Source organism: Ruditapes philippinarum, unplaced genomic scaffold (assembly GCF_026571515.1).
Source record: "Ruditapes philippinarum isolate M1 unplaced genomic scaffold, ASM2657151v2 ctg3833_1_1_1_1, whole genome shotgun sequence".
Classification (NCBI taxonomy): domain Eukaryota; kingdom Metazoa; phylum Mollusca; class Bivalvia; order Venerida; family Veneridae; genus Ruditapes; species Ruditapes philippinarum.
The window spans coordinates 79598-103518 of NW_026860559.1; the positions used below are offsets into that span (position 1 = coordinate 79598).

Genomic DNA, 23921 nt, shown 5'->3' on the forward strand with positions numbered 1-23921 from the left:
ATTTTAGACGATCAATATTTAGATGATGAAAAATGATAGATATAAAGATGATGTTAATAATGGGTATTTAGATGATTTTAATATTAGATGATTGGTAATAATTGATATGATGGATATTTAGATAATGTTAAAGATCGTGTATGTTATGATAAATTTTGTTACAACACTTAGGTGAAATTTTATTTATGTACATAAATTATTATGATAATTATAATTATGCTTATCAAACAATTTTTAGACATCGAAGAGTACGTAAAGAATGTTCTGCAAATATTTGTCCATATTATATGTAATCATTAGAATATATGCATTTATTTCTTATTGAAAAATTTTAGAAAGACTTTATCGAAAATAAATTTCAAATAACCTCCCTTTATTAAAATGAAAATGTAAATTAGGTTATTTTTTTACAGATAATGCTTTTTGGAACTTACAATATTGATAAATCATCATTTGAGCATTATCTTTTGATATAAAACCATAAAAAATGTCTAACAGGATCTTAAACTGATGGATAGTTTTGATGTTGTAAATGATGAATATTTGTTTAATATAGAGCATGGACGTTTGGATGGAGTTTGATGGTGGATATTCGGATGTTGCAAATTATGGCTATTTTGACGATACATATTTAGATGATGTTAGATGAATTTTTGGTTAATGTTAGATGATGTCCGATAAGATGTAAAATGATTGATATTTAAATCATGATTATTTAGATGGTGTTAAATAAATGATATTTAGAATATGGACATTTAGATGATAAATATAGTGAATATCTGGATAATTTTGGATAATAGGTATTCAGATGATGGATAGCTGGATGATATTAGATAATGGTTATATGGATGGTGTAAGATAATAGAGGTTTAGAGCATGGATGTGTAGATGTAAAATTATAGATATTTAGATGGTATAAGATGATGTATATTCAAGTGATGTAAATGATCGATATTAAGATGATGTTAATGATAGATATCTAGATGAAGTTAGATGAACGATATTTAAATGGTGTAACATAGTAGATATGTAAGTATTGATGGGTATTTGGCTGATGTTAGATTCCTGATATTTAGATGATGGATATACATATATTGTAAATAATATATATTTATGTAATATAAATGATGTTTTATCGGATGATGTGAGATGATGGATATGAAGATGATTCAAATGATTGATATCAAATGATTTAAAGAAATGATATTCGGATGATGCAATTGATGGATATTTGGATGATATAAACGATGGTAATTTGGATGATTTAGATAATTGGTATTTAGATGATGTTAGATGATCGATATTTAAATGATGTTTGATATTGGATATTTGAATGATGTTTGATTCTGGATATTAAAATATTGTATATGATGAAAATTTAGGTAATGTAGATGATGGATATGAAGACGGTATTAGATAATGTTTGATAAATGCTTAGAAAACCCTTTTTTAACATGTGTCTAGAAACAAAACTTGTTCCCATAATATTTATTTTTGACTTAAAAATAGCTTGTCATTTATTTTAGAAGCTTATGCATACAAAAGGAACAAGAGCCGGTTGAACCGCGTGATGCTACCCGATTAGGTTTTGAACACAGAAAAATATACCTCTAGAAGTTTCAGAATTATGGCCCGGACAAACAAAATTATGGCCCGGACAAAGTTCAAAGTGCAATAATTCAAAAATTAGGTAGAGCAGAGTTACTTTATTTTTGCACTGCATATCTACGCAATGAGATCTATCTACCTGCAAAGTTTAATGTTGATATCTCTTATTGCTTTAAAGTTATGTTCTTGACAATATTCAAAGTGAAAAAAATAACAAAGGGCAATCACTCCAAAATTTAGGCAAGGCAGAGTTATGGTTCTTTTGCACTGTACTTCTATTTAGTTAGATATATCTTCAATCCTATGAAGTGTTAATATTGTGGGCAAAATGGAACTCAAGTTATGCTCCGGAAACTGTTTTCAGAGACCTTGACCTTTGACCATGTGACCCCAAAAATAATAGGGGTCTTCTACCTAATATGGACAATCATCCTGTGAAGTTTGAATATTGTGGGCCAAATGTAACTTAAAGACGTTTTCGGTAGTTTTCTGTGCGCATCGTTATGCGCTTCCAAGAAAGATAATCACGGATAATTACTCTTCAAATGAAGGTCAAGTTGAATAGTATTCGGATAATTGTTTAAATTTCGGCTATAAGCAAATAATGAGTAAATAATACAGAATAGATATTTCTAAATGTTCAAAAGGAGATCGGTTCAAAAGAATAAGAGGTCGTTTATACAACATCACATAAAGGATTTCTCCAAGCATTAGTACCACAGCTTTGATGATAATTCCGCGCGCGTTACCCCACTCACTTGTGGTATAGTGACGAAAGTGCGTCGAGACTTGATTACTGGCAGACAACTGGGCTAATAAGTTTAAAATGATATATTTTAAAAGTGTTGAATAAAAAAACAAAATTAATTTCCACGAAATGTTCCGAATTTCATTATTTTCTTTGTAAATTTCTGAATACTTGCTTACTGTTCGGGTATGTTAGTCGAGTGAAAAAATAATATGGCCCTAGATATGTTTTAAAAAGATATTCAGTAGATCTATCATTTACTTAATATAACATCAATAGAAAAGGAAATTTTTATTGCAACATGTTTTTGTTGTATATTTGACAATACATTAAGTATAACACTGATATTTCTTAAGAAAGCGTGGTAATTTTGACAGTTGGCATATGCGGTAACCACGGAAACTGCCCGTTTACAAAAAAACTAACACGTCAACATATATATTTTATTTCTATTTTTGAATCCACCATCAAATGTTACTTGATATATCAATAATGTTTTTATTCTATGAAAGAAATTTCTTTATAGCTTTAATTTTTTACAGAATTCATGTTTATTTTTCTCATTTTTTGTTTAGTTAAAAAGCATTAAACCTCATTTTTTAAAGAAATATGTTCAAATTATCGTTTGTTTTATACAGAACACTAAGATAAAGCAAGCTTTGTATAAAAATGTGTTTATTGTTAGTGTAATAAGCTATTTTATACATAATTATATCATAGTTTGGCTATTTTGACAATTTTGAGATATACGGTTACCATGGAAACTGCCATTTTTCAAAAAATCCAACACGCCAACATATATTTTTCTTTTTCATTTTGAATTTGTCATAAAATTTTACACAACATACAAAAAAATTAGAAAATCCTATGAAACACTTTTTTCAATATCTCTAATTATTCTGAGAATTCATGTTCATTTTTCTCATTTTTTGTTCGATTGAGGAACATGGAAAACTCATTTTTTAAAGAAATATGTTCAGATTATCATTTGTTTCATACAGAATCATTACATTAGGTTATCTTTGCATAAAACAATGCTCGTTGTGTGTTTAAAGCTATCTTGTACATTTTCTATTCATTATAACACAGTTAGGCTACTTTGACAGTTTTCAGATATATGGTTACCATGGAAACTGCCATTTTACAAGAAACACGTCAACATATATTTTTCTTTTTATTTTTAAATTCGTCATTAAATTTTACTCATCGTACAAACAATTTAGAAAATTCTATGAAAGGATTAATTTTTCATAAAACTGTAGAAAATGTCTTTAAGTTACGTTCCGGAAATCAAATTGCTTAAGGACAGACGGATAGACGAACAGACAGACGCAAGGGGGTATAACATAATATTCTTTCGGGCATATAAAAATGAACAAAGATTAATAACTCCAAAATTAGGCAAGAAAAAATGAATGCTCTTTTGCACTGCACATCTACCTAATGAGATATATATACAAAGTGTCATGTTGATATCTCTTATTGTTTCAGAGCTATGTCCCCGATAAACTTCGTATTGTAAAAATGTACAAAGGACAATGACTCCAAAACTAGGCAAGGAAAGGTGATGGTACTTTTGCACTACACTTTCACCTAATGAGATTGATTTACCTACAAAGGTTCATGTTGATACCTTTTGTTGTTTCAGAGTTATGTCCCGGACAAGAAAGCGGAAGGACGGACGAACGGGCATAGCGGCGATTATGTGTTCACTCTTCGGGGAGCATAAAAATCATAACTGTTTTATCGCATGATAAAAATAAATAAGAATTTTGATGAGACATAAAATTTCAATTTATATTTTATTTCCCTTAATGAATTAAAATTCCACACACGGAATCTCGGCTATTTTTATAGTAAATCTTAATGACCGATTTTTAAAAAATTTAAACCCCATAACGTAAGAGCCAATCAGAAGCCATGGTAGGTGTTCCTGTCACAGAGCTGTAAATGATTGTGACGCGCCAGTATTACGCTACCACCGTTTGATCAGCATGTAATTAAATGACATTTACATCCTAGTTCAATGAAAACGAAACATTTTATTATCTCAGGGACTTGAAATTGAAAATATTTCGAGTAATTCTACTCATAAAATGTTTATTCAGGCAGTGCCTCATAGCTTGCACCAAATTACATTCAGGAAAAGGGATTAAAAGGTATATAAACAAGTACGTCAAGTCCCAGACAAAACTTTTATCTAAACTGACAGCCAGATCCCCAGTCATTCGGAACTGCCTCGGCTATTATCTACAATATTAACCTCGGAAACAATACGGATTGAAAGTAGTTCTACCATGTGGTTTACTGATGTAAACAGAAACAGAGATAATGTAAAACGAACGTATATATTTGACATCTAATGTCTGTTCCGGTACTCTTATGCTTAAAAATATGTCCGACAACAATTTGTTATTTAAATATGACCTCTGATGTTCAATTTTAAATAAATCCGACCAAATGTCAACAGGTTGTTTTTTTGTACTTTCGGTTTCACAGCCATATTAGTAAATATATAGATAATGTATTGTTTCTTTTTGTACCTATGAATTCACTTATTTCAGGTGGACTTTTACTACATATATTGGAAATAAACGTGTCAACAACTCCCAGCATTAAATTACTATTTGTTTACATGTTTAGTTTCTTAGCGTAGTTTAGACTGGAATACCGCATCCGTTCTGTGTATTCATACTATTGTGTTCGAGGTCCTTATCCGAAGACTGACGGAAAGGGCCTAGTAGTTGCGATTGATCCCCAGTACCCCATTATCATTGTTTTTCCCGCCGTTCGTACCGTCCAGCGACCCTTTTGTATGTGTCTACTGTCACGGTTATACATAAACCAAGTGTATTCAAATAACTTTATTTAAAATAACACACTTTTTCTGAAAAAAATATGCGTTATCTGAGATATCGCACTGTGCGTTGCTCAAAACATGTTACTGACGTATAACAACTGAGGAACATCACAGATAAATCGCCGAAAATGCGATATCTAAAAATAGAATCTACTAACACTTTGTGACAGCAAGTGTCAACATGTCTCGAATTATAGTGCTAGTACTGGTAAATAAGGACAGATACCATCCTTTTAACGACGGTGTAAAACACAAAACAAAATTAAAAATATATATATAATGTTACAGTGTTTGGGACAACTTTTGATTAATTATAACATAAAGAATAGTGTTTCGAACGAATATGAAATGCTTTAAAGATTAATGATATCTGTCATATGTTGAGTTTCAGATCGAAATATCATCCCACCCATATGATATTCCATATTTACTCAAATGAAAAAGATACTCTTATACTGTAATGACCTTGTTCCATCTATAAAATCCGATTCTTCTGAAACACAATTCATTGATTTCATTGGCGTACAAATAAAGCTGACCAATAAATATGCTTTGAACCACTTCTCCTCATTATTTTTTGGTTCGAATTATTCACGTGAAGAAGCTATCCAGCTAGCTAACTGGAGATCGGTAGTTTTATTCAGGTGCAGGTTTGTGCCTGAAATTACGCAGGAAGTGCATGTAAGGTCTTCCTCCACCAGTAAAGCTGGACCTATTTTGTGTCGATGTGACGTAGTAACCAAACAAACAAACCAACAAACAAACAAAATATGCTTGAAGAGTAACGTTAAATTCATTAGGTTCAAACCATTTTTTTTTCCATTTCAATAACATAAACCAAAATAAATAGAGGATATTCAAGTTTTTTCTATAAATACATGATTTATTTCCATCGAGTGGTATGAAAATAAATATTTCATGAGTGGCGGTAGCCACGAGTGAAATATGGTAATTTTTATGCCACAAGATGAAAATAAATCGTGTATTTATAGAAAAAACTTGAATTTTCTGTTTATTATATACATTTTTCTCTTTTTTGACATTAAAATTTGAAAGACTTTCTTATAAATTTTGTGTACTGGCAGAATCTAAAAGAAAGTAGTCCGGCAAGACACCAGTGAAAATACGGAAAATATGTTTCACTGCAGTGAAAAATAAATCTTACAGTGAAAATACGGAAAATGAAAATATGCATTTCATTTCATCAATATTTCTCAATATTTCATTTATAAGTTTATAATATTTCAGCAATAGATGAAGTATTAAGATTTTTTATAAAATCATCTTTTTTTATTTTCTTTCCATTTTGGTGGCCGATCTAAACCATCGTTGAAAGCAGTATTATTAGCACGTGCGGTATTTTCAAAATTAATATTCAAGCAGGTTTCAAGCAAATTGTGACCGTCCGAGAGTAACGGGTCTGTTTCTACTATTTTAAAGTCGGTAATATATTGCAACACCGGAAGTGACGACATTGAGTAGTCAATAACGGAAATATTACGGAACGTATAGGAGCCATCCTGGTCAGAACCCAGCCTACCGTAATGAATGAAAAGCCATTATTTTTGCAAATATCTAACAATTTCAGGCCGAGCCTATCGACCTTATTACATTTTGAAGACCTATTAATTTCAAAATTTAAATATGTTAAAGACTGAAATTCGTTTAATACATTCATATTTTCTAAATCAAAGTGATTTATTAAGAACTCGTCAAATATAACATAATCTGGTAGAGAGCTGGTATGCCCGTTTGCATCTCCTACTATTATAATGTTTTTATATTCCATACATTTGCGTTCAATATCAGATTCAACCTCGAAGTATTCGTTTAAAAACGTCAAATATGTTAAGACCAATTCAGGGTGTAAACTTTTAAACTCGCTGGTTAAAACCTGTCAGGGTACTAGTTGTAAACCCGGTTACGTGCTTTTCACCTAGTGTATATTTCTGTTGCTTCTTCTGTTTTGTTTTATACATCACTTCACTGTCCTTCGAGTCGTTGTATTTTACACCCGTTACTATAGATCAAATACACAAGGCATTAAGTTTTTATATGCCTGTTATGCTGTTCATTATAAATATCTATTGTTATGATTATCAAGTCGGTTATTCAGTATGAGTTCTAAGGTTCTAGGGTTATAAATGTATATTGTTTCACCGTTCTAGCACTCGATCAGCTGAACTCAAAAAAGTATCTATAGAAATAACACGAATTAGAAAGGCATTACAGATATCATATTTCTGTTTTGCTTCGCTATAAATTGTATTTTATGATTAAATTGGTTTCCTGGTTTGTCAAACAATTAATAACTTATAAATTGTTCGACAAACCAGGAAACCAATTTAATCATAAAATTAAGTAAGTAAGTAAGTAAATATTTTATTATAGCGCCATGTGTATGACCATTTACATATAATGGAAATAAATAGTTTAACATAACAACCGACGCAACGGACGAATAAGTCACCTTTAACATATATTTATTAATAACAGATCACATTATTTTGTTTCAAATCATATAGAAAACGATCAGCTTTATGTCATCACGAGAAGGTACACGAGGGGAAGGTACACCATACATGCTGTGGAATATTGCTCCTTCTTGCAAAGACATAGGTTTGTAGATTACATATCATACATGTTATTTACATAGCCTCTAGCATACATATACTGACTCCTAGTAAACAACAACATGATGCGAATAATTTTCAAACCTTCTTCAGTGTAGCTATTGTAAATAAATATTTGTACTTTAACTAGATTTGATAACAATTAATATAATATTGTTTGAGTTATCATGAAACCATAACAGGCTTTAATATGACAGACAGGCTGACTGTAGGACAGTTTGGAGACAGACTTTGTTCAATTCGATTATCTTTGCTTGTACGATTTCCAATTGTAAAATCGTTCATAGATATTCAAGAAAAAAACTGTCATTGTCTTTTATCGGATGATTCCCGTAAGAATCACTCGGTATCATTTTATTTTAATGAACATGTTCGATTCAGTGAAAGTCACATTTACTCTCAAACACAAAATATTGTCATAACAGTTTAAGACTTAAAGCTGCATACCTCCAGATGAGACAAAATATTTCAATAAAATCAAACATGAGAAAAAATGAAGTAACATTTTAGGAAAAATTAACAGATTAAATAATTAAATTATAACTTACATGTTGTGTGCTGTTGTGTGCGAATAATGGTCGATATTTGAGTACTGGTATCTATGAACAAATTTCGACTACGTTACTTACGCAGTAAAGGCTATTTCTGAATATTTTGATTCATTTTTGGTAATTTGCTGTTTGTAATGCGTAAATTGTGCCCTTTTAATTTCTTTACAATAATTAACTTTTAAATACATTTTCAAAATTAAAAAAAAATATTGCATGGAACCTGGCATGCTGCTTGAATATGATATGCAAAAACATATAACTCTATTCTGATGCACATTATTTGTCACTTTGTTACTTTCCGACAAAAAAAATATCATTTTGAAGGGAAGTGACAATATAAAGTTTATATATTCAACCATCGTTTATTGGTAGCGTATTGAGTACAGTCCAAAACCAGTTAATATTTTATTTAATCATAGTACAAACTGCGTGCTATTTATACAATGCTCAACAGTGGCCTTTTCTGACTATAATATAAACATTATCAATACCTACATAAACACTTAAGTGACACAGACTTGACTTTTTTAAACAGGAGAAAGAAACCATTTTCTGAAAACTGTTTTTTTTTTAACTTCAACTGACGGCTAAAGTAAAACAAAATTCGACAAAAAGAGATCAATTGTCCTAGCTCTTATTTCTTTTGAAAATATCAAAAGAGTTTTACGCAAACATTGTTTTATTTCAAAATAATAAAATTGAGTCTTAAAATCATAGGATATTTATAGATAAAATTTAAATCAATTATATTTTTATTTTGCGTGATTGCTTTACAAAACAATAAAGCGTTAAAGAAATCGTTTATCTTTATTTACCTTTATATCAAGGCTTGCTCTATTGAAAAAGTAGAAAGTTGATGAATAGTCAACAAGTCAATTAATTTATGTTGAAATCCAAGTGTTAGTCTGCATTGATTTAACAGACTGAGAAGTGACATGATAACACTACCAAAATGTACAAAAAATGTCAGTCAGTTTGTACAAGGAGATTCCCATTCACAATCATGCCCCCAAATTATTGTGTTCTTACTGAGCGAAATTCAAACACTTGCTTAGAGAACATTGATTGGAGTCAATTATATGAATCAAACTATCAGAAGTTTACAGCCATACAGTTTGTACAACTTTGTTGCAGTAAACAGAGCGTTAAAGACAATATTTATAGCTACTTAAAGCCGTTAGAAGGTATCTGTAGCCACACAAAGTCATAAAGAAGAAACATACCAGCATGTTAGCCCACTAGATTTCAAACAATTTATTTATTATTATAATTGTTTCATCCATTCTTCAAAAACTAATTTTTCTATATCAAATGGGTTGAAGTCTATTCAGAGAATATATGTTTCTTCGACACCGATCCAAACGTTGAATAAATAAACAAGAGGACCATGATGGCCAAATAGTCACCTGATATAGAATACCAATAAAGAAACTCTCTGACAAGAAACACTCTAAAAAGGAGATATAAAATCTTATTCTTAAACTGATATCACAAAGTTCATATTTGTATCTGAAATAGTGCATGTGTAAACACATTAATGATTGCTTTTGCTAAGGGAAAACAATAGTTCCAAAATATGTGTATAAGAAAATCAATTACTCCACGGGGCGGGCCAATCTTGACCCCAGGATTTATTTGAACAAACTTGGTAAACACTCACTAGAATATGTTTCATGCTAAATATCTATTTGTTGTGTTTTTTTTCAGATTTTTTTTTCAGTTTTTTCAGAGTTCTTTATGGAATTTAATTATTTGAACGACTTTGGTAGATCTTAATGCAAGAAATATTCTTGCACAGTTTCAACAAATTTGGCCAATTTGTTAAGGAGGAGAAGCTGTTTAAATAAATTGTGACGCACGGACGGACGATTTACGACGGAAAATGGACAATACAAAAGCTTATATTAAGGACATTGACCTCTGGTGAGCTAAGTACAAACCCTGTCATTACAAAATTAAATGCAACTTAACCAATTATCTGATTATTCATTAAAGCGCAAACAATAGACATTGTTTCGTAAAATTAAATTGAAATACAAGACCATGATTTTTTTTAAATAAATAACGACCATTACTTTGTTCCTTTGTTCAAGCAAACAATACATTCACAGCGACATGTGAAACAAAGGTCAAATATTTGCCAATCAGATCAGTTTAACAATTTTGTCATAGAAGAGATCGTCCAGAAGCAAAATAAAATACATTACAAGAGCTCTTAACCCCAAAAATCATAAATATATCGTCTTCCATTTTCCATCTTTTTTATAATCAGATTTGGACCGAATAGCCCATTTCACTACGATTTCTCACGTAAATTACCGAAGTGCTACGATCAGATTCCGAGCATATAATCAACTGACCAATCAAATGCTGGTGGATGCATGTACAATCTATTACTAATAATAGTAACATAAAAATAAACAAAGGAAATTTACATGGCTGATTCTTATCACAAAGTTGAAATATTTCGAGACATATGCCGTTATACTGCATAGTTAACTCATTGACCCCTCACGCCACGATAATGCGTCAGTTTAAACTTCTCTCCTATACCTAACGCCACGATAACGAGTCGATATCGACTTTACACCTGTCCTGCATGCCACATAATATATGCGGCTTTACTTCCCGGTCGCCACGTTGTAGCGTCGTAAATCATTGGTTGTTTTCAAGGTATTCCCCGAGAATATTTAAATATTTGCCAATCAGAAATCGGGTTACATTTTGAATAGAAAAACCGTAATTTGAGACCGATGCGGAGGATAATCCATAATGAAATGTTTAAATTTGACATCAGAAAGTAGTTTAAAAAATGAAAGTAGGGATTTTGACTGAAGGGGATTATGTCCGTACACCAAAATGAAAGTGTTTGTGGGAGTTTACCAGAAGAATAAGCATTTTTTAATTCAATAAACACTCGCTCATTATCGTAAATATAAACAATACATGTACACTCGAGAACCAGTATTTCATTGGTCAAACATATTAGCACTTAACCTCCCACGTGATGCGTGTCTACGAATGTTTCCGATAAATTACGAAAGGCTGGTGAAATGGGCTATTGAGTAAAATCGTTGCAACATTATATATTTTGGTGTCGACTTTATTATCCCTGTGAAGCGAAGTGAATAAATAATCTGAAAGTTTGCACACGAGCTATTGGCTTAGTCCTGCATACCTTTATATAAATATTTAATGTTTGGTCTATTTATTTTAGAAAAAAATAACTACTAGTAAATAAAGTCGCTTTAGAATGGCAGACACGGTTTGATTAAGTGTGTTCATGAAGGATAAAAGACACAGACAAGGTCACTCATGTTTCCTAGCGCATGCTCAAGCAAAATTCCAACTTCAACACTAAATGTTATGGGATCGCAAAGGATCGGACATACTATTTGTATGAATAGAGAATACTTTCACTCTCGAAGTCGACTTGATCCTTTGCTGTCGATATAAATGTCGATTGAAAGGATGACAAAGAATTGCACTTAAAACTTAATTTATTGCAAAATAAATGTTTTTATGGTCACTTACAAGCTTGATGGTGGGTTCCATTAGGTCTTTAGTCATAGGTCTAAATATATTGGGTTCGAAAAAGCCGTACTAGTAAGTACACTAAGGTTATCGTTATGAGTAAGTACAATGTGATAATTGATGCGGATTAAGTCCGCCATTTTAGAAGAAGAAATAATTCATAACAATTTTCAATAAATTGCTTTTATACACGGTACTTATACTTTGTTTGATCGCTCATTAGTCCAGGAAGGTTACAACTTATCCGGCAATAGCTAACACTGTAGGAATGTTTGCCACAGTTTGGTATTTTGACTGTCTTTGTTTTCACATTTTTGTAAACAAAGGAATCTGTGTCTACAGTACGTTTTGCGATTGGATTACTGCATAATGTGTATAAAAACACCGGTGGATGATTAACTCTTCAATTTTATGTTAGTAAAATGTCTATACTAATATTAGGAACATCTCATATACACTGGTTGGAACGATTTCTTCGACAAAAGGGTAACAATAACAAATCTTTAACGTTGGTGGCGATGCTAGCCCGGCCCCAGATGTACATTTTCGAAGTATAAATGGAGGAAAGATTTACAATAAACACCACGTTAACTGTTGAGAACTGAGTGTATCAGAACTGCATCCAAAATGCTTTATCGTACAATTAGGTGGAAACGATATTGTTTCACTAGTGCATCACTGGAACTTCTTGTTTTTGTGAATAGTCAACATTTTCGCAACATTTCAAGTTCGATACAACATTGTGGTGTTGCAGTTTATTCTCAGACCTAGGCCACGTTATTTATACCAGAGATACAGGAGATACAGTTGTTTAGGCAGTAGCGGATTTTAGGGTATAGCGGATAACATGCCAATATTCCGGATCGACTACATAATAAGTACATACCAACAAGTGAAAAGTGAAATTTCCTGGATCTCAAGTGAAGAAGACAATTATTTACCTTACATCTTAGTCCCAAAGTGAACTTGGGACTGATATGAATTGTGGTTTAATGTGATAGTTATATATTATCAAATTATTGTAAGGACTATGTTTGCACATTTACTTGAAAATTGCTAGTGAAATATTTTTTTTTTTTATACATAATGTTCTTGCATCCATTATTGTTATTATACATTTATGAATTTAAATAGTTAGGAGGTAATAATGCCTTAATTTTAAGGTGGTTTATTCGACTTTAGTTGTAAAGTCCCTAAGAATTAGCAGTTTGTTAAAGTCCTTAATTGTAGGGAATACTTTAGTTAAATGTGCCTTAGTTGTAAGGTAATTGTTTAATGCTAAAATATTATTTTAGTAAAATACGCCTTAATTTTAAGGTGGTTTATTCGACTTAAGTCGTAAAGTCCCTAAGAATTAGCAGTTTGTTACAGTCCTGAATTGTAAGGAATACTTTAGTTAAATGTGCCTTAGTTGTAAGGTAATTGTTTAATGCTAAATATTATTTTAGTAAAATACGCCTTAATTTTAAGGTGGTTTATTCGACTTTAGTCGTAAAGTCCCTAAGAATTAGCAGTTTGTTAAAGTCCTTAATTGTAAGGAATACTTTAGTTAAATGTGCCTTAGTTGTAAGGTAATTGTTTAATGCTAAATATTATTTTAGTAAAATACGCCTTAATTTTAAGGTGGTTTATTCGACTTTAGTCGTAAAGTCCCTAAGAATTAGCAGTTTGCTAAAGTCCTTAATTGTAAGGAATACTTTAGTTAAATGTGCCTTAGTTGTAAGGTAATTGTTTAATGCTAAATATTATTTTAGTAAAATACGCCTTAATTTTAAGGTGGTTTATTCGACTTTAGTCTTAAAGTCCCTAAGAATTAGCAGTTTGCTAAAGTCCTTAATTGTAAGGAATACTTTAGTTGAATGTGCCTTAGTTGTAAGGTAATTGTTTAATGCTAAATATTATTTTAGTAAAATAAGCCTTAATTTTAAGGTGGTTTATTGGACTGTAGTTGTAAAGTCCCTAAGAATTAGCAGTTTGCTAAAGTCCTTAATTGTAAGGAATACTTTAGTTAAATGTGCCTTAATTGTAAGGTAATTGTTTAATGCTAAATATTATTTTAGTAAAATACGCCTTAATTTTAAGGTGGTTTATTGGACTTTAGTTGTAAAGTCCCTAAGAATTAGCAGTTTGCTAAAGTCCTTAATTGTAAGGAATACTTTAGTTAAATGTGCCTTAATTGTAAGGTAATTGTTTACTGCTAAATATTATTTTAGTAAAATACACCTTAATTTTAAGGTGGTTTATTCGACTTTAGTTGTAAAGTCCCTAAGAATTAGCAGTTTGCTAAAGTCCTTAATTGTAAGGAATACTTTAGTTGAATGTGCCTTAATTGTAAGGTAATTGTTTACTGCTAAATATTATTTTAGTAAAATACGCCTTAATTTTAAGGTGGTTTATTGGACTTTAGTCGTAAAGTCCCTAAGAATTAGCAGTTTGCTAAAGTCCTTAATTGTAAGGAATACTTTAGTTAAATGTGCCTTAATTGTAAGGTAATTGTTTACTGCTAAATATTATTTTAGTAAAATACACCTTAATTTTAAGGTGGTTTATTCGACTTTAGTTGTAAAGTCCCTAAGAATTAGCAGTTTGCTAAAGTCCTTAATTGTAAGGAATACTTTAGTTAAATGTGCCTTAATTGTAAGGTAATTGTTTACTGCTAAATATTATTTTAGTAAAATACGCCTTAATTTTAAGGTGGTTTATTGGACTTTAGTCGTAAAGTCCCTAAGAATTAGCAGTTTGCTAAAGTCCTTAATTGTAAGGAATACTTTAGTTAAATGTATCTTAATTGTAAGGTAATTGTTTACTGCTAAATATTATTTTAGTAAAATACGCCTTAATTTTAAGGTGAATTATTCGACTTTAGTTGTAAAGTCCCTAAGAATTAGCAGTTTGCTAAAGTCCTTAATTGTAAGGAATACTTTAGTTAAATGTGCCTTAATTGTAAGGTAATTGTTTACTGCTAAATATTATTTTAGTAAAATACGCCTTAATTTTAAGGTGGTTTATTGGACTTTAGTCGTAAAGTCCCTAAGAATTAGCAGTTTGTTAAAGTCCTTAATTGTAGGGAATACTTTAGTTAAATGTGCCTTAGTTGTAAGGTAATTGTTTAATGCTAAAATATTATTTTAGTAAAATACGCCTTAATTTTAAGGTGGTTTATTCGACTTAAGTCGTAAAGTCCCTAAGAATTAGCAGTTTGTTACAGTCCTGAATTGTAAGGAATACTTTAGTTAAATGTGCCTTAGTTGTAAGGTAATTGTTTAATGCTAAATATTATTTTAGTAAAATACGCCTTAATTTTAAGGTGGTTTATTCGACTTTACTCGTAAAGTCCCTAAGAATTAGCAGTTTGTTAAAGTCCTTAATTGTAAGGAATACTTTAGTTAAATGTGCCTTAGTTGTAAGGTAATTGTTTAATGCTAAATATTATTTTAGTAAAATACGCCTTAATTTTAAGGTGGTTTATTCGACTTTAGTCGTAAAGTCCCTAAGAATTAGCAGTTTGCTAAAGTCCTTAATTGTAATGGAATACTTTAGTTAAATGTGCCTTAGTTGTAAGGTAATTGTTTAATGCTAAATATTATTTTAGTAAAATACGCCTTAATTTTAAGGTGGTTTATTCGACTTTAGTCTTAAAGTCCCTAAGAATTAGCAGTTTGCTAAAGTCCTTAATTGTAAGGAATACTTTAGTTGAATGTGCCTTAGTTGTAAGGTAATTGTTTAATGCTAAATATTATTTTAGTAAAATAAGCCTTAATTTTAAGGTGGTTTATTGGACTTTAGTTGTAAAGTCCCTAAGAATTAGCAGTTTGCTAAAGTCCTTAATTGTAAGGAATACTTTAGTTAAATGTGCCTTAATTGTAAGGTAATTGTTTAATGCTAAATATTATTTTAGTAAAATACGCCTTAATTTTAAGGTGGTTTATTGGACTTTAGTTGTAAAGTCCCTAAGAATTAGCAGTTTGCTAAAGTCCTTAATTGTAAGGAATACTTTAGTTAAATGTGCCTTAATTGTAAGGTAATTGTTTACTGCTAAATATTATTTTAGTAAAATACACCTTAATTTTAAGGTGGTTTATTCGACTTTAATTGTAAAGTCCCTAAGAATTAGCAGTTTGCTAAAGTCCTTAATTGTAAGGAATACTTTAGTTGAATGTGCCTTAATTGTAAGGTAATTGTTTACTGCTAAATATTATTTTAGTAAAATACGCCTTAATTTTAAGGTGGTTTATTGGACTTTAGTCGTAAAGTCCCTAAGAATTAGCAGTTTGTTAAAGTCCTTAATTGTAAGGAATACTTAAGTTAAATGTGCCTTAATTGTAAGGTAATTGTTTACTGCTAAATAATATTTTAGTAAAATACACCTTAATTTTAAGGTGGTTTATTCGACTTTAGTTGTAAAGTCCCTAAGAATTAGCAGTTTGCTAAAGTCCTTAATTGTAAGGAATACTTTAGTTAAATGTGCCTTAATTGTAAGGTAATTGTTTACTGCTAAATATTATTTTAGTAAAATACGCCTTAATTTTAAGGTGGTTTATTGGACTTTAGTCGTAAAGTCCCTAAGAATTAGCAGTTTGCTAAAGTCCTTAATTGTAAGGAATACTTTAGTTAAATGTACCTTAATTGTAAGGTAATTGTTTACTGCTAAATATTATTTTAGTAAAATACGCCTTAATTTTAAGGTGAATTATTCGACTTTAGTTGTAAAGTCCCTAAGAATTAGCAGTTTGCTAAAGTCCTTAATTGTAAGGAATACTTTAGTTAAATGTGCCTTAATTGTAAGGTAATTGTTTACTGCTAAATATTATTTTAGTAAAATACGCCTTAATTTTAAGGTGGTTTATTGGACTTTAGTCGTAAAGTCCCTAAGAATTAGCAGTTTGCTAAAGTCCTTAATTGTAAGGAATATTTAAGTTAAATGTGCCTTAATTGTAAGGTAATTGTTAACTGCTAAATATTATTTTAGTAAAATACGCCTTAATTTTAAGGTGGTTTATTCGACTTTAGTTGTAAAGTCCCTAAGAATTAGCAGTTTGCTAAAGTCCTTAATTGTAAGGAATACTTTAGTTAAATGTGCCTTAATTGTAAGGTAATTGTTTACTGCTAAATATTATTTTAGTAAAATACGCCTTAATTTTAAGGTGGTTTATTAGACTTTAGTCGTAAAGTCCCTAAGAATTAGCAGTTTGCTAAAGTCCTTAATTGTAAGGAATACTTTAGTTAATTGTGCCTTAGTTGTAAGGTAATTGTTTAAAGTAAAATACGCCTTAATTTTAAGGTGGTTTATTCAACTTTAGTCGTAAAGTCCCTAAGAATTAGCAGTTTGTTAAAGTCCTTAATTGTAAGGAATACTTTAGTTAAATGTGCCTTAGTGGTAAGGTAATTGTTAAATGCTAAATATTATTTTAGTAAAATACGCCTTAATTTTAAGGTGGTTTATTCAACTTTAGTCGTAAAGTCCCTAAGGATTAGCAGTTTCTTAAAGTAATTAATTGTAAGGAATACTTTAGTTAAATGTGCCTTAGTTGTAATGTAAGGTAATTGTTTAATGCTAAATATTATTTTAGTAAAATACGCCTTAATTTTAAGGTGGTTTATTCGACTTTAGTCGTAAAGTCCCTAATAATTAACAGTTTGTTAAAGTCCTTAATTGTAAGGAATACTTTAGTTAAATGTGCCTTAGTTGTAAGGTAATTGTTTAATGCTAAATATTATTTTAGTAAAATACACCTTAATTGTAAGGTGATAATTTTCAACGAGTTGAAATTCTTTTCTTAGTCAATGTTCCTTGATTTTAAGGAATATGAGTTCTTTTCTTAGTCAATGTTCCTTAATTTTAAGGAATATGAGATAAAGCTTTAATTTTAAAGCCACTTTCCATATAGACTGTTCTGTTTTGTTATTTTATAAAGTTGTAATATGAATTTCTTTTAGTTTTTAAATCATTTGTTATTTGTTGGTACCTTTCTATGCTTAAACATTTAGTATTTGTTTTATCAGATTGTAAATTCCTTTGCTGTATTGTTTCAATTTGTTTGCATGTAACTTTATTGCATAGATTGTAATATTTTTATGTTCAATCACAGTCATATATTACTATTTTACCAGTTAACACAACAATTAATTTTTCAATATATGCTTAATGTGTATTAATTATATAGTATTATCACATTGATATTTCTCTTATAAATTATATTAATGTCAAGTTAATTTACTCACTCAAGTCTGTTGTTTAAATCCAAATATTTATCATGCCTTTAAAACGAAATTGAACTCAATGATGGTATCCCAGATAATAACTGTAGGGTTTCCTATCCAAACATTGATACAGCTGTTTCATTAGTCAGAGCTTGTGGTCAGTATTCGTACATGATGAAAGTAAACATCAACAATGCTTATCGTATTGCTCCTATACACCCAGATGATTTTGATACTTCTTGGATTCAAATAAATGATAGATATTATTACTTTACCTATGGGTCTGGGCTATTCTTGCGCATTGTTTGACAGGATCAGTTCTGATATTCAGTGAATTGCAGAAAACAAACTTGGTTTATATAATTGTGCACACATTCTAGATGATTTCTTTTTTGTTGGGGACAATTAACAACTGTGTGAAAAAGGTTAACACATTTTCATTGCTGGTGTGCTTTAGTTGGTTTACCAATTAATCATGCTAAAACTTGTCGGCCATGCAGAATCATGTCTTTTGTTGGAATTGAATTGGACTCGGTACTTATGGAGAAAATATTGCCCAAAGAAAAATTTAATAAGATTCGCCTAGCTCTTGACAAATTCAAGCATCGGGAAAAAGCAACTCTCCTTGAACTACAGTCTGTTATTGGTTTGTTTAATTTTGCTTGTGCTGTTATTGTTCCAGGCAGGGCATTTTTACGTCGTATCATTGATCTAACTATTGGTTTAAAGAAATCTCACCATCATAGACAGTTATCAAAAGATTCTAGAACAGATTTTCTGGCATGGTCATCATTCATGTTTCAATTTAATGGCAAGTCGATGTTTCTACCTGACCTTTGAGTCACTTCTGTGTCATTAAATCTTTTCACAGATTCTAGTAATGTCAGATTTGGAGGGTACCTGTCAAACAAATGGTTTTCAGCCAGTTGGCCTAATGAATGGTTGAAATATCACATAACTGTACAAGAACTATTTCATATTGTTTAAGCTTGAAAGGCCCGTGTTAGTTTCACATTTACTGCTGTCTATAGCACATTGCTACAAGTGGGGACTTGTACAGTTGTGTGCTAAAGAATAAGACTGTGGAACATTGGAGCTGCCTCCACTGCAGCGCAACAAGGTTTTTTCAGAAGAAAAGATTGAACTTGCAGGCATATGGTCATCTTGTGCATTTAAAAAGTATATAAGAATTCCTATGTTACAAGTGTAATTAATGGCAAATGGATAGCAGTCCTCTAACAAATGCACAATAAGTTTTTACATGCATTAATTGTAAGCAGCATTCACAAGATTTGTAAAAACAATTTGTTAACTTTGTTGTCATAAGGACAAGGGCCTTTGACATATAGCCATAGTCATTCTGATTTGATTACATTTTCTTTCAAATTAATATGATCTCAATGTACAACTTTGCACAAATAATGCAAATAATTTGTAAACATGTGTTTTTCTAGCATTACAACAGTCACTAAATTAAGTTATGTCATGGGGACAGGGACCTCTGACAGTAAGGTGTTTTCAAACAATATATATTTGTTAAACCATTGTGCCAATTTGAAGTACCTGGAGTTTGCTATTTAACACTTTTTCTTTTCAATCTTTAATATCTTTGCATCAGAATGCACATAATCCTTTTTTATGTATTTTTCAAGGAATGGCGGCAATTATTACAATCACAACATCACTTTCTGTCATGGGGACACGGGCCTCTGACAAAAACTTGTTTTCAAACACAGACACTCACTTGTAAGTTTGTGCCAATAATATGTTATATGTTCATATTACGATATTAGAATTTGTATATCTCTTGTTATGTACATAATGTTCAATTTTAAATTCATGATTATTCCTTTGTGTTAAGGTAAATTAAAACTTCATGTCTTAGGTTAAGATGCCAGCATGGTTATATTTTAATTTGTATCAATTTAAGATCTACTTGGATATTACACATATGGTGATATCAGTATACACCTTTACTCTAAAAAGGTAATCTAAATAAAGACAACATTTATTTCAGTCACAAGTTTACTTTATGTCATGGGGACAAGGGCCTCTGACATACAAGGTACCTTCTAACACATACAGTCAATTAAATCCGTAGTGCCAATAAAAATGTTGTCTTATGTTAGGTAGTTTAGTTATCATCTTGTGATGTACATATTTTTAATATTCTTGTTTATTTCATTAGCATTGTTTCAAACATTTAAAGAATAATTTTGTTTGTCCCCTTTTACATGACTAGTCAATTTCATTAAAGAAGTTTTGGTTGGGGGAATTGTGTTTTACACAATTTGTGGCAATATTCTTAGAACCCAACCTTTGATAATTTTTCGGGATATGTGTGTATATAATTTTATATACATTTTTCAGAAATGTTTGCTTGCTTTGTATACAATTTTATGTTATATTATAACTTTCATATCAGCATTGTTTTATATGTTTATATGTCATTTATTATTAAATGGCCATTTCACAATTTTATGTTAGTTTGATAACTTTCATATCAACATTGTATTATATGTTTTTCCGTCATTTATTATTAAATGGCCATTTCAATTTCAAAGTGTAGTTGTTATTCTTGAAAATTATCAAACAGAGAAAACTTCTTCAGGCAAAGATACAACAAATTGAAATGTTGACATAAAACTTAATTTATTGCAAAATAAATGTTTTTATGGTCACTTACAAGCTTGATGGTGGGTTCCATTAGGTCTTTAGTCATAGGTCTAAATATATTGGGTTCGAAAAAGCCGTACTAGTAAGTACACTAAGGTTATCGTTATGAGTAAGTACAATGTGATAATTGATGCGGATTAAGTCCGCCATTTTAGAAGAAGAAATAATTCATAACAATTTTCAATAACCCACCATCCCACCCACATTCAGTATTCAATTTTTGACAAGCTTATAAACATCAAAAGGTTTTGTGTTTGTTTATAATTTTATATACAAATGGTTTTTCTTTTCACTTCAAGATATGTGTGTATATTAATTTCATACACAGTTTTAGGCAAGGCAATATTCTTAGAACCCAACCTTTGATAATTTTTCGGGATATGTGTGTATATAATTTTATATACATTTTTCAGAAATGTTTGCTTGCTTTGTATACAATTTTATGTTATATTATAACTTTCATATCAGCATTGTTTTATATGTTTATATGTCATTTATTATTAAATGGCCATTTCACAATTTTATGTTAGTTTGATAACTTTCATATCAACATTGTATTATATGTTTTTCCGTCATTTATTATTAAATGGCCATTTCAATTTCAAAGTGTAGTTGTTATTCTTGAAAATTATCAAACAGAGAAAACTTCTTCAGGCAAAGATACAACAAATTGAAATGTTGACATAAAAGTAAAGTTACAAATAATTGTTCTGCAGCAACCATCTTAAGCCCGTCGTGAAAAGAACAGATTACAAGATAAGGAGAAAGAATGTTGATATAACTACGGAGTTCCGGTTTATAGCATCCATGTTTATTAAAACAGCATAATTACAAGTTTATAATCTATAATTAATTCTATCTATTACTGATACATCCGAAGATGACGTATGTATAATAATAATTCATTAGACACCAAAACACATAATCTTTCTATTAAATCGGAAATTGTTAAATGTAGCAATCTCGATTTGTTTATGTTGTGACTTCCTAAATAAACATTTCATATCCTCAATACTATCAGAAGTTGATGTTAGAGATTAACTGTATTACTTTACAAAAGAGAGATCCCTTCAGAGCAGCGAAGTTACAGTTAAATAGGCTAGAATAGAAAATTAATTTAGTTTAAGTTCAAATGAGCCTGAGCGCATTTCTGCAAAAAGAATATCTGTTCAATATGACTGAAAATAATGCATATGTGTTACTTTTACCATATTTAAAATGAATGATCTATAATGGAAGGTTTGAAATACAATGCATAATTATGTTAATAGTATCTAGTATTAAATATAACAACTAACCACAAAATAATTATACATGAAAGTTGTTGGTAAGTGTGAGATATATGTTATCTCACACTGATATATTTACAAAGCAGATAAAAAAGTGTTCTAGAACAGAATATTGTTATTCGTCAAATAAATATTCACTCTAAATCACAAAATAATAAGCAGCAATTGTTTTGTTTCAAGAACATACAAATGATACATTTCTATTGTTTTTATATCGATACCTGAAATACTAATGGAAACTGTGCCATTGTAGACCTCTCCACTTGTTGGCTTAAGCTTCGGAATCATATTTGTTGAGAACAATTCATTACAAAACACAAGTTTATGTCTACGTGCAATATTGTCAAATGATATGGCGCTCTTATAGGTTTTGATGATTTAAGACTTTCATTAGAAAAAAAAACTTGAGATATATATATATATGTATATATATATTTACCGTATTAGGTTCTTCTTTAATCCATTGTCCGTGTTTTAGCAATAAATGCTTATAGATCATGTTTGAAATGTTTCTTTTTTAAACGTACAGATCAAATCAAATTATCCCAATTAACACTGAGATCTCAGACATAAATGATCACAACATTAGTTCAATATTTTTTCTCATTGACGTTGAATTTGATATATCTCGAAACAAAAATGCTGTCACCTTGATATTTGCTTTACGGTTGACGAAGCAGCTTGCTGTTAGCCAATGAAATTGTATGAAGGACTACCGTAAGACAATGTTAAATGCTATATATATATATATATATATATATATATATATATATATATATATATATATATATATATATATATATATATATATATATATATATATATATATATATATATATAACGAGGGTTGTCCCAATATTCTGTGACAAGATTGATTAAAAGCTAAATAAAACAGGTACGAATTTTATATTTTAATATGTTATAAACCCATATAATTTAAACATTTTCACAAATTTTCATAGATAAATATCAACAAACAACACAAATATGCCATAAACACCATGGCAACTAACTGAATCGCGGCGCACGTCCAACGTCAAAGACGGCGTTAAATCTATATAAGGCGCCTTTCTCAAATACTCTCAATGGCTTTCAACGCAATAATGGTACCCATAAATCGTCAATTTCTGACTTAAATCATGTGGTTGTTAATGTCTGTTGAATGTTTGGATGGTATACATTAATTTTTGCTATACGCGAACTTCCGGTCTCGTTACTCCTGTTTTTAGCTGTAGGAAATAGGCGACGAAGATCGGTCTTCCTATCCGTGTTTTTCTTATTTTCGCTTTTTGTAGCGCAAAACTCTGGTTCCGTTCATGCCTTTTGTACACAAATGCTCAGAATATGTTGCTAAACTGTTATATTTGGTATATTTGTTGAAAATCGTTACATGTGTCATCTCAAAATAGTCATGAAACCTGAGTGACATGTTCACTGCGCCGCAAATTCTTCGAACGTCGCCATTTTAACTTTCCTATTTTATATGAGATATTTTCATTTATTCGTATCTTTTTCGTTTTTTAAGTAATTTAACTAAAATTTTCAGAGATGATTTAAACATAGCAGCAGAGGAAGTCTACGTGACATTGTGCAGACACATCATCAGATATTTGAAATATACGTAATTAATTTCAGCCTATTCATAACAAAATGTAAATTATTCGACGTGCGCCGGCAACTCAAACCAATGTCGTTAATACTGAAAATTTTTAAGTAACTAGGGTAAATTTTTTGTAAATGATTTGTTGTTAGTTTAAATAACAAACTTAACGGTTATATGTGTGAATTATTTTCTATTGGCGTTAAAAATGAACCGGCTAT

General features: G+C 30.3%; 1 protein-coding gene and 1 long non-coding RNA gene across 2 annotated transcripts in view; one reads left to right on the forward strand and one right to left on the reverse strand.

Annotated features, from left to right (window-relative positions):
• Nucleotides 1-23921, reverse strand: part of LOC132760615 (uncharacterized) — a 72681-nt gene that overhangs the window by 12115 nt on the left and 36645 nt on the right. The gene's annotated exons all lie outside the window — the stretch shown is intronic.
• Nucleotides 16735-21417, forward strand: LOC132760617 (uncharacterized). Its single transcript, XR_009629864.1, has 2 exons — nucleotides 16735-21020; nucleotides 21146-21417. It is a non-coding gene; the product is annotated as an uncharacterized LOC132760617 (long non-coding RNA).